This window comes from Pomacea canaliculata, linkage group LG1 (genome assembly GCF_003073045.1).
Source record: "Pomacea canaliculata isolate SZHN2017 linkage group LG1, ASM307304v1, whole genome shotgun sequence".
NCBI classification, from domain to species: Eukaryota; Metazoa; Mollusca; class Gastropoda; order Architaenioglossa; family Ampullariidae; genus Pomacea; species Pomacea canaliculata.
Genome location: NC_037590.1, coordinates 39,598,237 through 39,613,195, shown reverse-complemented (window position 1 = coordinate 39,613,195; position 14,959 = coordinate 39,598,237). Strand labels below are relative to the sequence as shown.

The following is a 14,959-nucleotide window of genomic DNA, read 5'->3' as shown; positions in this document are numbered from 1 at the left end:
TGGAAGCAGAGTATTCCGGACAATCAACTGCAGTTGAAGTTTGCGGACAGAGGTTGCGGGTGCATTGCTATGTGCAGTCACTATTCTGATCTTTTTGTCCGCTACCTTACTTGGTTTATAGTTATATATAATTTCATATTGGTATATGATATATTTTTAAGGGTCCAGTGTTTGAGTCTACGATAAGGTTTGTGCTTACTTGGTATTCCTGTTTCAGGCAGTTATGACGAACAATATCTTCTTTTTTACTGTGTTGAGGAACTACAGCACGGTCACTTGCACCTAACCTGATATTGTTTCAACTTGCTTTTGGATGCTAAGCAAATGCCGCGTCAAAGCCTCAGAAAGACTGACCGCAGCTAAGGATCAAAGATTATCTTAATCAGTTGTGATTCGTCGCTGTCATTTTGCATATGCAGCCTTAGTGGAATCTCATTCCTTTTTGCCGTCGAGTATTCGCGCGGTTCTTCTTGACGCAGCAAATATTCTCACATTTTTGCACGTTTGGTTTTCCAGGAAATTCGGAACATCACGTATTGTCGTCGTCTCAAATTTCGTCACGTTCTTCTTATTCTTTTATTATTCTGAGCAGTGTTTGTCATTTTTAATAGATTTGTGTGGTATGTTGACATATCGGACTTAGTCAGTAGTGTGTCTTCATAGTACCTGTCGTGGCAGAGCACAGGATAGATGCAGCAGTGACAGGGCCTCCCATAATTTTAGGGATGTGAGTATCCTGACAGACGACCACCCTGTCATAAACCAGTCTATCTCTAGCCACCTCGCTCCATCGTTTTTTAATAAGACAGTTGCAGTATTCGACAAAATTCCATGCATGTCATGGCCAAACCTACCAGCTACCGTCACGTGCTGTTGCAAGAGATCCTGGTTTCTCGAGGGGACCAAGCTTGTACAAGTGTCTCCGGCCCCGTGGCCTGTGTCCCTGTATGATATCTGAGCGTTCTCAGACATGTTCTGGTCTAGATTCCTCTGTCGGTGATGACTCCACTTCACAGTTAAAGAAGATTGGACTTCGATAATTTGTAAAGTGTGTTACACTTGTGTAACCTTATTGTATGGTCTCGCAAGATCTTGTCAGCTTATCCCATTCCCCTGTTGTATAAAAAATAATACCCGTCCTGTGTAGTATCTCTGTCCGTGTAGTGCCTCTGTGGCAGAGTATAGCTCGCGGTAACATAAAGGCTGACCCTTTTATCTTTCTAAACTGTATCCATCTCATGTAACATTCTGCTATGCCGATACGATCGAATTATTCAACTGTTATCGCGGAAAACACTATGCTAGTACAAGTGTGGCTTGCAATGCCAGAAAGGCCATAGTATGAGACTTGAACATGAAATGTTGCCACAATGAACTAATGACCCAAACTCCAGCTTCCTTGTTTAATGATTTTGTTCAGAAATATTTAGTGCTTTATGAAAAGGGTTCATCAACAAGTTCGGAGCTTTTGTTTATTGTGTGCTCTAAGCAAAAGATACTTAATCCAATTCCCCGTTTGGCCTCCAATCAAACCCCAGCAATAACAAACATGAATAGAATAGCCCCTCTTACTCATATAACGGAAGGTCAATGGTGGCAAGTACGGCCCGCGAGTTTGGACCGACGCGACCCGTCGCCCTATAAAGTAAAGTATGCTTTGCTTCCATATCTTTTTATTTTAATCTAGTTAATTTTACTGAATATTTATTTATCAAACTAGTCTTAGCATTAGAATCAGCCGTTCCGTGCTTTGTAACACAAAATAAAAAATAACAAACAACGAGACTAGCTGACGAGACCGATGGAAGTTTTCAAAGAGCGCGGCGGCTGCCTTCAAAGGAGAAGCTGGCGATGCAACATGTCGCGCATCATGACGAATCGTTTTGTTTCAACCTCACCGCCACTTGTCGGTGTTGTGATAGTGCAATGCAAGTGTGTCATCGCTGGAGGTCGGACGCATTCCCCCCGCAAATAGTCTAATGTCACAGTTCAGTGGTTCAGTTCCTACTTGAGCAGTTTGAGTGCAGTAAGTGCAGAGCAGTTCAACATGGTAGGTGCATTTCAAGTGTTGAAAATTCTAGTGGACAACACGGTATATTTTCACTGATGCTGGGGACAATGTGAATAATATATTTTTTTAAAAATCATTGGTTTTGAAAGAGGACAGTCTAAAGCCGCAGTTTAATACAAAATATTCAAGTTTTTGCACTGAACTCTCCGAAGAAAGAAGGGTGAAGAAGTCACAGCCAATTGGTGCAATAGTTGAAGGAATATTGAAAACATGTTTACTAAACGGAGCAATACCCAGTGAGTTTTATTGTGACATATAACACTGGAAAAGAGAGCAGAGGGTTAACGAACAGCGAGTTCCTAAAAAATGAATGTGTCATTGATGTGAGAGAAATCGTGTGTCCAGAGAACAGAAAAGGAGTTGCACAATATCATTGTATCCATGAAAACAAGGATGCGGCCAATAGAGGACATGGAACACGATTCGCTGGATATAAGTATGAGTAATTGGACTGGTATTCTCTGGCGCTGGATGATGTTACAAATGTAACTGATACTGTCATCTTATGTTTATTCGTGGAGTTACCAATAACTCTGATATTAGCAAGAAGTTGCTTTCGATGGAGTTAATTAAAGACTACAAACATCTGTTAGACAGGAAACAGGATGTGATGAAAATTGAGAGCTTTATTACAACGAGAGGGTTCAACCCGCAGCTTCTAAATCTTTGTAGGAGGACATGGAAGCCGATGACAACGATCTTCCCTACTACACCAATGTCCATTGGCTAAGCATGGGAAAACTTGTTCAGCAAGTTTGAGAACTCCGAAAACAAAAAATTTTCCTTAAATTAAAACATATTTTTAAACATTTTTAAAAAGATGTACGCACTCCCATGACAGATCTTGCCCTTTCCTGCTGACATCATGAACCATTAAAACAAACTCTGCAGAGCAAAAAACATTCTTGTGAATGAATGACATTTTGCTGTGGAGGCGTCTGAGCGGAAACTCGATCTCCTTACAACCTATTTGAAGGAGAAAAAAAAAGTTAAACGCTTTCCTACCATGAACTCTATGACAGTTGGAGTTTGTGAAGCAGGAAAATACAGTAAAAAATTGAATGATCCGTGAGATTAATTTTCAAGGATTTCTGAGATTTCCGAAAATTGGAAAGTAAGTTGAAAATATTGTAGTCCGTTATATTTGGACGTGGCATGTGCGCCAGATAGTCTGCAACATGAGCTGATCGGTTTACAGTGTTGAAGGATTGTTATAATCCCCAATACTTGTCCAGTTCTTCAAATCGCTAACTAAGGACATTTCTGAACTTTAAAGAACTTGCGGAGGTGCACTAGACTATCTGCTCCCATGTCGACAGTGGACTATGCAAGTAACAGTTTATTGTCGTCCACACCACAACTCAAACCTCCCACAATTCCTGGTGTTGTCACGATAACAGATAATGTGACAAAGGTCGAGCAGAGCATTGTGCAAGATAATATAAATATTAAATACTTAATAACAAAATTTTAATTGCAAGAATATTCGTCTGTTTAGTAGTTTCTTCTCCTCAGCTTGTTTTTTACATACCATACGCTTAAAGAACGGGAATGTTACATAGTTGTAATTCTGAAACATGTTTAGAAAAAAGGGAGTGGGGGCTGCATCCAAAGCGAACAAGACCGACCTATTTTAAGCTGTGTAAATAAATTATGGACTCCTCCAAAGTGGATAATGAGGTTTGTAAATACGTGGATAATGGAGTATTTAAATGGGCGTGGATATATGGAGGTATTTACTTTATTCTTTAACGTGGCATAGATAGGGCAGTCTCTTTAAACATACTCCACCATAAAAACCAGGATGTGTTAGAGGATTGTTGAGCACTTCTGCGTATTACTTTCATCACAGCATTTAGATGTCGCACGACTTGCAATTGATGATGACAAAAATGATGCTTTTATATTATTTAAAAATATCCCAATGATTTTTATATCCACAGGGCGTTGCGGTGGGTGCACATGCACGCACACAGATAGAAGCACTCTCTCTTTCTCTGAAAAACTTGTTATCATGCCTGGGATGCTTTGTGAAGTATGTTTTGTTCCTGGCATGCATCACTAGCGAGTGATGTCCACACCCAGCCCCTGTGAATACCCTCAACAAAACTCGCACACCTTTATAAAGCTTTTATATTTTCGATATAACAAGACTGTGTGAGAAGGATAAGAGCACATAATAAGATGTTCCTTGTTTACAATCAAATAAACTGTCAATAAATAATATAGCAGCCTGTAGATGTTGGTGTGAAAGGAATGAACACAAACTGTATGTACGCGTACTTCCATACATTTTGTATGAGCGGATGTGTGTGGATATGAATATGAATGATTGTATGTTAGCAACATATTCACATACACGTGCACGCACGCGCGTACATGCACATTATTCCTCTTCTTATCGTTTTTATTCACTGATCTATATGCATCAATCACATTCGCTTAGCATACGAAGTCGTGCAAGCTGCGTGGGTGAAATGTAAAAGCAAAGCCACCTCGTATAAATGTCAGGTGATTATCATATCAACTCGTCCTCGGCTGGTCGTGTTGTGGTTGGAGGGGCGATCAAGGGTCACGGTGCAGTCACGTGATTAGGTCTGCACCAGCATCGTCACTTGCAGCAGTTGCAGCAGCCCGCAGGACAGCCTCAAACTGACAAAAACATCCTAGCGGTCTGGCATTGCTGGACATGAATGTTCTTAGTCGAAGTGTCGGGACTGATCATGGACTAGCTTTATTTCTCACAGGGTTTCATCATGAAGGGAAGTGAGTTACCATCTGGACATAGGATCTCACCCACACACCCAACATGCACTTTATTCATTCATCTCACAACTTGACTGCAGCACTGTCTAAGGACGCAAGACATCTTCCCCTCAACATGGAATCAACAACTCCTCACAGTACAGTGGACATTATCCTGCAAACCTCACCAAGACATTCAAACCCTGAGGTCACGAAAGTTCACGTTTACCTAACATACAACCACAAATGTCAATACTGTAGCCATGACATTGCAAACCCCAACCAAACCAACCTAACCCTAACCCAACCAAAAACACACGATTTGAAGTCAAGGTTGGACTTCTTTCTGTGTATAATGATTTGTGATTTTTTTTTCTACCGGGCTTTTTTTTTGTTGTTGTTTGTTTGTTTGTTTGTTTGTTTGTTTGTTTGTTTGTTTGTTTGTCAAGATGGAAGGGTGTTGCTCACTCAGATTGCGATCTGTGTTCAGTCCAACAATTTAACTCGGATAAACATTTGAGGCTTTCTGTGTTACTTTACAGGGAAGTACAAATCACTGCTCAGCCAGACTAATCTATTTCTGATCAGTCAGCTGCACGAGCGATAGTCGAGAGTCGATGAAGCTCGAGGAAGTTTAAAGGCAAAGTTCCGCTGCAGAAGAGAACACTTCGCCATGGAAACATCTGAACATTATCCATGGTGGTGTGAGAGACGAGGCAATAAACTCGGTCAGGGATCTGGGAGCAGCTGTTGCCTGTTTCCTGAGATGATCTGATTTACAAACTCAACACGAAAAACTCGAAGCTCATGTTACACAGTACCACGCACACAGGAATAATTACTTGACTAAACACAAATAAACTCGTAAATATTTTCTATTTCTGTCAACAAAGATAACATTCCATAATCATGGAATTATCTACAGAATAAAATAACAAAATATTGTCAACATATTTAGAACCAGATATGATTCCAGGCGTCAAATCTTCTTTGTCTACATCCTGCTGACTGGATTGTCGAGGGGATAAACAAATGCAGACTATTCTGTTACTGAAGCCTTGACCCTTTTGCACATTGCAAACTATCTGTTGACAAAGTGAACAGTTGATGGCGACCATGGTAATGGCTGGGCTAGCCTGGTCGCGACTAGCCACTCACTGTAACGCCCGTGTCGCGCGTCTCAACCGTCGGTTGCTGCGCGGGGGGCCGCCATCAGCTGTTGGAACAGCCGCGCGCACTGCTGGGACCGCCGGCGATCGTTGGCAAACTGCAGTGCACCACGCAAGCGCCAACTTGCCCGTGCACTCCTCCTCCTCCACCAGCTTTGCCCACTTGGCCCCCCTCACCTCCCAAACTCATTGCTGCTGTGGGCAGTGCAGGGTGTGGGCCATCGTCGCTGCATGTGATTGCAAACTCTTGAGAAAGCGCAGAAAAGAGCCTGAGTGCCTTTCTCTGTCGTTCTCTGCTTTTTCGCATCCCAGGAACGGATCAGGCGCGCGAGGAGCTGGAGTAGAGGTAAGCCCGTATTGATCTATGGATGTGAGCAAACGTGGGCACGTGCATTTGAGGCAGAGCCCTCGAGAAAGGAAACGTTCACGGTGCGTGCATGCGTGCGTGCGTAATTGATGGAAAGAGTGATGAAGGAGGGTCTAACAAATTGTTTCTATGTGACAAACTTTACATTACAAAAATGACCTTAAATCTCGAAACCGCATTTCATTTAATATTTTTTTTTTTTATTATAAAATGAGAAAGAATGGATGGTTGTGTCTAAGTACCATCCTCGCTGCTGACAGAATGGCTGCATGAACACTAACTTCGGTCTGTGGATGTACAAATTTTATTAATGTACTTCTCTATGAATCATTTGGTTTGCTGACTACGTCCTACTCCCTCAAGGGATGCAACTGTATATACAAGGTGTCTTTTTTTTTTGGATTTACCTCCTTCGAAACCTAAATAAATATGCGTCGTTCGTGCGTTCATCTCCAAGCGACGAGTGTCAAGTGTCGTAACGGATGCCCACTGCCCCAGCAGACCGTCAGAAAATCAATGTTTGCGCTCGTCAGGTCCTTTTTTTCCTCTTCCCACTCCTTGTTTCTGTCATGTTTTTTACGGCCATCACGACGTTTGATCCTATAATCATTCTTCGGTCATATATCACACCCGCGGACCTTAAGTAGCTCCGTGTGGGTCACGTGACTGTCTCTCGGTCGTGTATCTCATCCGCGGACCTTAAGTGGCCTCGTGAGGGCCCTGTCACTGTCTCCCGGTCATGTTACATTATCCACGTGAATCCATTATCGTTATTCAGATATTCACGGAACCGTCTTTCTTTTCTTTTTTTTTTGTCGTCGTCGTCGTCGTATCGTCTGACTGCGCGCGGCAGGTCACAGCTGTTTAAATGTCACCCAGTCCTTTTGATATTTTGCTCATTTCTCACAGTTCTACTCAATTACACAAATTATGCCACAATGACAGTGTGATTATTTGTATATAAATATGTAACCACATAAGTACTTGACATCCACTGAGATCTGGTTTAGTTTTTTCGCCCTCTGTGTATTCCGGTCTCATGTCTGCCTTTCTGTCATTTCCTAATCTTTACTACAAGTATATCTGTAAGCATTACTGTAATGATGTCAAGTACAAATCACTTTATAATTATAAACCTTCTTTCCGATCTTCCTTAATTACTTTACCCACTCTATCATATTTTCGTGTTTGTGGTTGCCCCATAAGTTTACGAATTATCAAGAAAAATATAGCAAATGTGCGTGAGCTGTACAATCTAGGGTTTGTCTACATGGAAGGCAGTTCTGTGTCAGACTATTGTCTTTTTTGATAAGAAACCCCAACAGTGCACTTAGTAAAGGCGTGAATTTTTTCTGATATCCTGACTGTTGGAACTTGAAGACCAAGATTGTTGGAAACAGTCTGGATTGTCTGAAGTGGAAGCTTGACAACACGATCATTGAACAACGAGTTAGCTTCTCTTCTTATCGACACAGCACAGAACGCACGAGCCTGGAATTATGAAATAGATATAAAAGCTGGTTTACTTGTAAAATACTGAATCATCGATTTCTTGGCGGGCAATGATCCCATCTCCACAAATCCTGCAGCGCGTCCCCTGGTGGCCAATCACCGCCATGATTGGTAGCGCGGTGCCAGCGCCATTCACAGACATACAGGCGCACATACATGCTTGCTGACACACTTGCATGCAGGAAGATACTCCAGAATACACATGTAATAGCATACAAGCACATGCACGTACATTTGGTTTATTCCCACTTCACGTTTTTATAAATTGTAACAAAGCTCGTAAGTGAGGAGGTATAAAGACTCACCCGACTGACACATAAACCTCGGTCTGTGAAATTGCCGTGGTCTCTGATGGTTGTGCTGTCAGCGGTGATGGTGGTGGCTGCAATGTTTGGTGTTTATCTTTAATGTAAAAATTCGAGTGGCCCTGTTCAAACACAACTCGCCTTTGACATTGATGCCGACTGTGTAGGGTTTTCTTTCTTTCTTTCTCCGTGCCTGCAGGCGCAGGAACAGTACCGGCAAGCAGTCGTATAATGGACAGATTGTTGTCATGTCTTGGACACAATGTTGGCCAACATAGATATAATATGGACAGATGTACTGCCGGCCCACACAGCAGTATCACAGACAGACCGCAAATCAGAGTTATAAGCAAACATACCCACTGCTCGTTTTCTAATTATGTACAACTGTTTCTATTAGTCTGGTCTGGTCCTATATCACAGTATATTATTTGGATGAGCTGCAGGCTTCTGAAGAAAGGTAGACACCGTTGTGGAATTGCTTTTTCTGAAAACAAATATTTCTGAAAAGAAGAAAATGTGAAATTGATCGAATGATGCATAGTCCTCGGGGGAAATTTTACATTTACATACGTGAAGCTCTAATTTCTCATCTTTACTGGCGATATTTGCAATGGTTTAAAAATATCGATGACAATGCAAAAGATAAAACAGTTTTAAGTGAGAAAATTTCGTCATTTGACATTAACGGGAGGCTTTACCAACACTGTATTATGGATGTTCAATGGATGCAATAAATGGTTTATATATATCCTCATATATATTCTCATTTTTTTCGCTCTAAAGCCCCTCTCTCCCTTTACAAGAGAGCTCGTGGGCGTGCGTGCGTCGGTGTGCATGTGTGGGCGTGCGTGGGTGTGTGTGTAGGTGTGTAAGCGAGACGGCATCGGTATCGACAACAACATCAACTGGACACCAACACGTGTTCCATCAAGTGCATTGTAGTATTATTGTGTCACGTGTTGTAGCAGTGTGTTTACACTCGTTGTACCACAACCCAACAAAGCTCCTCGCTCAATGGTTTTCTGTGACACACGCGTGTGCAGTGATCCGATCCCTGGATTAGAACAACCACACGAACACTCGAGTCCGCCCACCTTTCATCAGCATCACAGCAATAATTAAATCCTTTGTCGATATCTCTGTCATGTTAACAAGCTTTTGGTTATGAGTCGACCACATCCCACAGACACTATTGTGTGAAAAGTAGTCCGTGGAAGCAGCTGCCTTATGGTGTGGAGAAGTGGAGGATGGCCTCAAATGGACTCACTCAGATATTCTTAGACATCTTGGTCCTCTAATAGCTTTATAATTTTATTCGCTGGCTGTTTAAACATTAATTAAAAAAAAACAAAAAATGGGTTAGGGGGTTGGTCGGTGGAAGACTGCAAAGGTTTGTCTTCACCAGAAGATGTCCTCTCAGATGAAGGACCTTGTTAGCGGTAGTTGCGGAGGATGCTCATTTCCGCCCGCACAGTGGGATAAGAGATGTTGGCAGCTTATTATGCAGATGTGAGCTCTAATGAGTGAGGGATTCAGTGTTTCGGAGAGAAATAAGCAAGAAGAGTGATGGAGAAACATCCTGTTGCCGGACCAGTTGCTCACAGGCAGTCTTTGTGGCTATTTTCGTTGTACCCTCGTCTACTGAATTTTTCATGCGTCCTTGGAGAGTGACAAGACCCTCTGAGGCAAACTGTGTTGGTCTGGCAAACATGACACAGAATTGTGTCGACACAGACTTCAACATCGCAGACACAAACCTAAACTGTGCCGACTCCTTTCATCATCGACACACATTCCAGCGCCGCAGGCTGCGAACCCACGCTCGCTAATCGATCGTTTAACATCTATTTGCGATTAGCAGTTTATTGTACAAGTCTGGTCCAATTTCTTCCTTTTGTTCGTCCTTCTCCTCCACCTTCCTTGCTGGTTGAAATAGTGGAGGTTTTTTTTTTTAATGGGAAAGGCGCCTAGCTCAGTGCGAAGCTCGTAATGAAACGATGAGTGACCGTGCTCTAAATGAACCGGAAATTAACCGAGTGCCAATTAGGTATCCGCACTCTCAGACACGTACAAACATGTACGGTGAAGAATGTAGAGACATGCCCAAGAGGAGTAAATGTAAACTTTTCAATTTCAAATGTTTGTTTTTTTTTGGTACGACTGCTGCACTACTGCCGTTGGGGCTGGTGGCGATGGTGATGCCAACATCCACAGGGGGGAAGCAGGGGGCAGGAACAGCAAGAGAAGATCAAAGTGATGACAGTCGTAAAGTGGAGGTTGCCAGTAGTGACAATAGGCTTGATACTGGCGCCCGCGCGGCCATATTTTCTCCCCACGTGACGCGAAACCAAATCTCAGTCAGGCCTGGATGAGACAACTGTGTCTTGGTCCTGCCACAGTAATCTGCCTCCTTCTGCTTTATTGCTCCTTCTCTTCCAAGCCACGGTTAGCTTACATTTTAGCTGGCCTGCTGACTAAGGTCACGTGGTCTAGCAAGAGCAACTGCTTTCCTAGGGGCACAGCTACAGCCGATCCACCCTAAAACTCTGGCGGTAAAAAGGTCCTTTTCTCTGAACATATTTTTGCTGTAAATAGAATGCGTATTTAAAATTTTTTAGTTGGTATAATTAAGATAATTTTTTTTAAATACACACCAAATAAACAGGCGAGTCGTCTCGCACCAAGCATTCGACCTGATGGAAAGTGTGAACAGACTGAGAGGCCAGACAGCCATCCATGTGTAAATGTCGGAAGGTTATCCACGCAGAAGGCTGTCCACTCTGTCTCTCTCCACTTAGTCTTTCACATCGCTCTTCTCCACAGATAAACTCTTTCACATCTTAGTGACCATCGGTAGACCTTGAAGCTGGCTCTGTTCCTGAGTTACATGCGGTAACAGGACATCCAGACAATCAACAAACAGAGAGGAAGGAATAGAATCAAGCTCACATGATTTGGGGCTCAGACAAGCTTACTTAAACTGGTCTCTGATTGGCTCAAAACCACACAACTTAGGATCATTGTAAGCTACATGTGACACAGATGTAAAGCAGCAGTCGAGCTTCTGGCGAATTAACAGTTTTATTGGTGAAGTAATCAGAAAATGTTTGTGGAAGTTCTTGTGCATGGAACACTGATGGGAGTGGAGTACCAGTGGTTTTTTTTCACAAGATAATTGTTGTTAGCATTAGAGAACTGTTTAGTGGTTTTACAGAAAAGAATCTTTTCCGGAATAGAACATTGACTTTTCACATGGACAATGTCTGTAACATGATTCCTGGCCGCCTGAAAAATCTGACAATGCAGAGTCTAGCGATTCTCTTCTACAACCGTCATGCCGTCTGGTAACATGGATAACTGGATGGTTGTGGATGTCACTAACGGGAATACTTCTTTTCTATTTCTCTCATTTTTCATGCAAATGAAAAATATCCTGCAGTCACCAGATTTTCTTTCTGTGTAATTGATAATCGCGTGTAGGGAAAACGTAGTTTCATACGCCTCCGACGATTGGACACAGAAACTGTTGGACTGGAACCATCGCTCTCCTAGCAACAAAAGCGAGCATTCACCAAAAAAAAAAAAAAGACACCTTCGCCATCTCCAACTCGCCTGGTCTGTGGATAGTACAGTCAATGGGGTCTGTTGCCGTGGGCACCGGATGTACACGAGAGACCCAATGACAGCCGTGCTTAACCATCCATACATGTCCATGGTCTGTCGGTTTGTCGGTCTGCGTGCTTATCCCGCAGATGCCTTCGGTTGCCACGGAGACAACCTTCCTCCAAAAAAACTATTATCCTTCAAAGGTTCTCTGTGGGCTCCTAACGAGGCTGCCTTTCTCCAAGGGACTGGGGTCGGTGTGCAGGATGAGGCTGTGGTATTAAGATGGTCCGACCAATCGATGCTCCCCCCTGTATCCCCCAAGTCTTCAGCTGCTGGCGATGGCGGTGGCGCTGACCACACATGGAAAGCCATTAATACTGCAACTCGGTTATGCAGGGCACACCCGGAGGGCTAATGACCAGCAGTGACCGGCTCCGGGGTTCCCGCTGGGCGGGTAGATCGCTTTTCATCTCTGTCCGCATTCTTCATGCATGGCTTCCTCAAGCTGCGGATCTCCATGCATGGATGAATTTCAACCCCATCCTCCCTTCCCTCGCCACCGCATTCCGCAATGAAGCAGGACTCCACGCAGACGGCCGGATCTCCTCGTGAATACAACTTCGTAGTGGAGAGAAAACACAGCACAGGCACTATAAACAGCAATGCACTCTCTGGCAAGATAAAATAAACACATTAGTTATAGCCGTTTGACCCTGTAGTTAACTAATTCAGTTTTTTTGTTTAAATACGACCTCCTGTTCTACTTCTGTTACCATCTGCTACAGCTGTCGCTGCTACTACTGTATACAAAAGGCCGCCACCACAGTATTAAACTGCTAGCACTGACTGCAATGTCAAGTACAAGGAGGCAACACCAAGAATATTTTGATTTCAGGGTAGTGATGATGACGACGATGATAATTGAGGATGTGACGAGATTAAAGGTCCACCAGTTGGACGAGAAGAAGAGGCATGTCTGTTGCTCTTCTTTCCCAAGAGTGAGGCGACAACAAATGATGTGTGGGTTTCAGGACATGGCTTCTGTATGCAGTGGAGTCCCTCTGGAGGCCTCATCAAGAGCTCACGATGTCTCCACTGGTGTTCCACTTATTTCCTCTGAGACACAATCACTCTTGACTACTCATGAATATCAATGCAGCGCCATCTGCAGCAATACCAGAGATAACTCCTGCTGCTTCCAGCCACCTCTCCATCCACCCTACCCCACCTTCACGAAAGCGATCGGATCTTGAGCCACCCGCCAACCCCATCTCCTCGCCCAACGAAAGCAGCTTTGCCGCTGAGAGAAAAAGCGATAACACCCTTCCACAAAGGCACACCGGGGCGCTCTCTAGCGGGAGAAAATAAATCCCCAATGGCCTTTTTGCCCCTCAATTGTTTGTTTCTGTGAGAAGGAGGTGTGAGTGTTTTGCACCATTGTATTTTGCCCGGATATTGGCCGTTTGGACCAGGCAGGAACGGTCAGGTCTGAGCGACAAACTGGAAAAGCTAAGAACTGATGCAGCAGGTCATGACCTCTGTAACGATGTCCAACGGTACCTTGGGAATTTTCAGGAAAAGCTGTCTTTTCTGTATTGCTATTTTACGACCAACAGGAGATATTAGAACCAATTCAAAATCTGTCTTTCACTGAAAACTTTGTCCCAGAGGCGATAAACCTCTTTTCAAAAACATTCATTGTCCTCCAGTTTTTAGTTCTTGGCGATGAGGTCTGTTGTTTCTTAAAGTCCATTTCAGGAGAAATATTACACCTGTGGATGCTATCTCATCATTCAATTATCTCCTCTGAACCGGAACTAGCTCTGCTGTCAATATTAGAAGGTACGGACCAAGGAAACGAAATGCAGAAGGGTGGGATTATCCGCCGAATAAGTCAACATCTAATTAACAGCTTTGGAAATGACAGTTGCCATTTTTGAAACAGTTTGTGGGTTAATGCCGGTTTCCTGCATGGTTAGTGCGAAGAGCTCAGAGGGACGGCTTTATGCGGGATATAAATCCACCCGTGTCTGTGTAAGCAACGATGCACTTTGACCACGACACGTTGAAGTGTATAATGCAAACTAAGGAAACAGAAACAGCCAATGGTTGCAGAAAAACAAGCAATTTAAAATCAGGTTTCAGGTTCAAAACAAAATAAAGAAAGAAACAAAAAACTGTAAGTTTCGAATTACAGGAAGAAGAACCTCCTCCTCCGCCACAAACAGAGAAAAAATAAAACAAAAGAAAACAAATCTGAAATTAAAAAAACACAAGACATGACGAATTGCGGTGTTCAGAGGCAAACAAAAAGCAGGGAGGTAAGCAAAGAGATGTAAACACAACTGAACATGACTTGTCAGCACAACGCTCAACACAAACAGAACAAGTCAGCGGAAGAAGAGCAATCAGTATTTTAGGGTTGAAGAATAAAAGGGACACGCAGACATACAGATATGACAACAAATGTTGAGACATGCGCACTACGTCAACAGAACGTTTTGATTTCGATCTTCTGATTGGCTCGCTTTTTTTATTTATTTCGGTTAAACAACACAGGGCTTCTGCTAAGGCTAAATTCTTTGGGGTCCCAGGGACCCCTTCTTCAGATTTTTAAGGGGTCCCTGTTCTTCGCCCAACTTTGGAGGGGACCCCATTGACGAAAATTGAAGGGGTCCTCCGAACTTTTAATGCGTACTGTACGCAAAATTTTGCGTAAGCACAAGCCCTGCAACACCTCACACCCACCCACTCCTGCCCCGGCTCTCCCCCTCGTACTTCTGATGTCGATAGATGGCGAGTGGAAATATATTCCCTTCTCGGAAGCAGACGACGTGATCTGTTTTATAGCCTTTAAATCTGGTCTCTCGCCGAGGGGCTTCAGTCGAATTATTTGCTGCGTAGCCCGAGACAAGGACTTTGCTGTCTTCCTTGATTCCTCCACCACATCGCTCGTTAACGTTGACACCAGTCGCTTGCCAAGCTCGCCCGCTGGTCTGGGTGTGAGGTTTCTTCTCCTACCCACTAAACATGGTTCCTTGGCCAACGTATTCACAAAACATTAGTATAACAAGTCGGTAGGAGAAAAAGTTGTCGAGGTTCAAAGTCTCTGTTGTACTCGCCAGACGCCTACAGACCTCCTCACACCGTCAGATAAAGTCACGTGATTAAGTTTTAGTTT

At 43.4% G+C, this 14,959-nt stretch overlaps 1 protein-coding gene across 1 annotated transcript in view; it reads left to right on the top strand.

The window, feature by feature from the left end:
• Positions 1-5,888: 5,888 nt before the first annotated feature.
• The window catches only part of LOC112561334 (BAI1-associated protein 3-like), a 107,604-nt gene continuing 98,533 nt past the window's right edge, over positions 5,889-14,959 (top strand). Inside the window, exon 1 of the mRNA XM_025233751.1 lies at positions 5,889-6,331. The gene's annotated coding sequence lies outside the window, so the exon portion shown is untranslated. The remainder of the gene's footprint in view (positions 6,332-14,959) is intronic.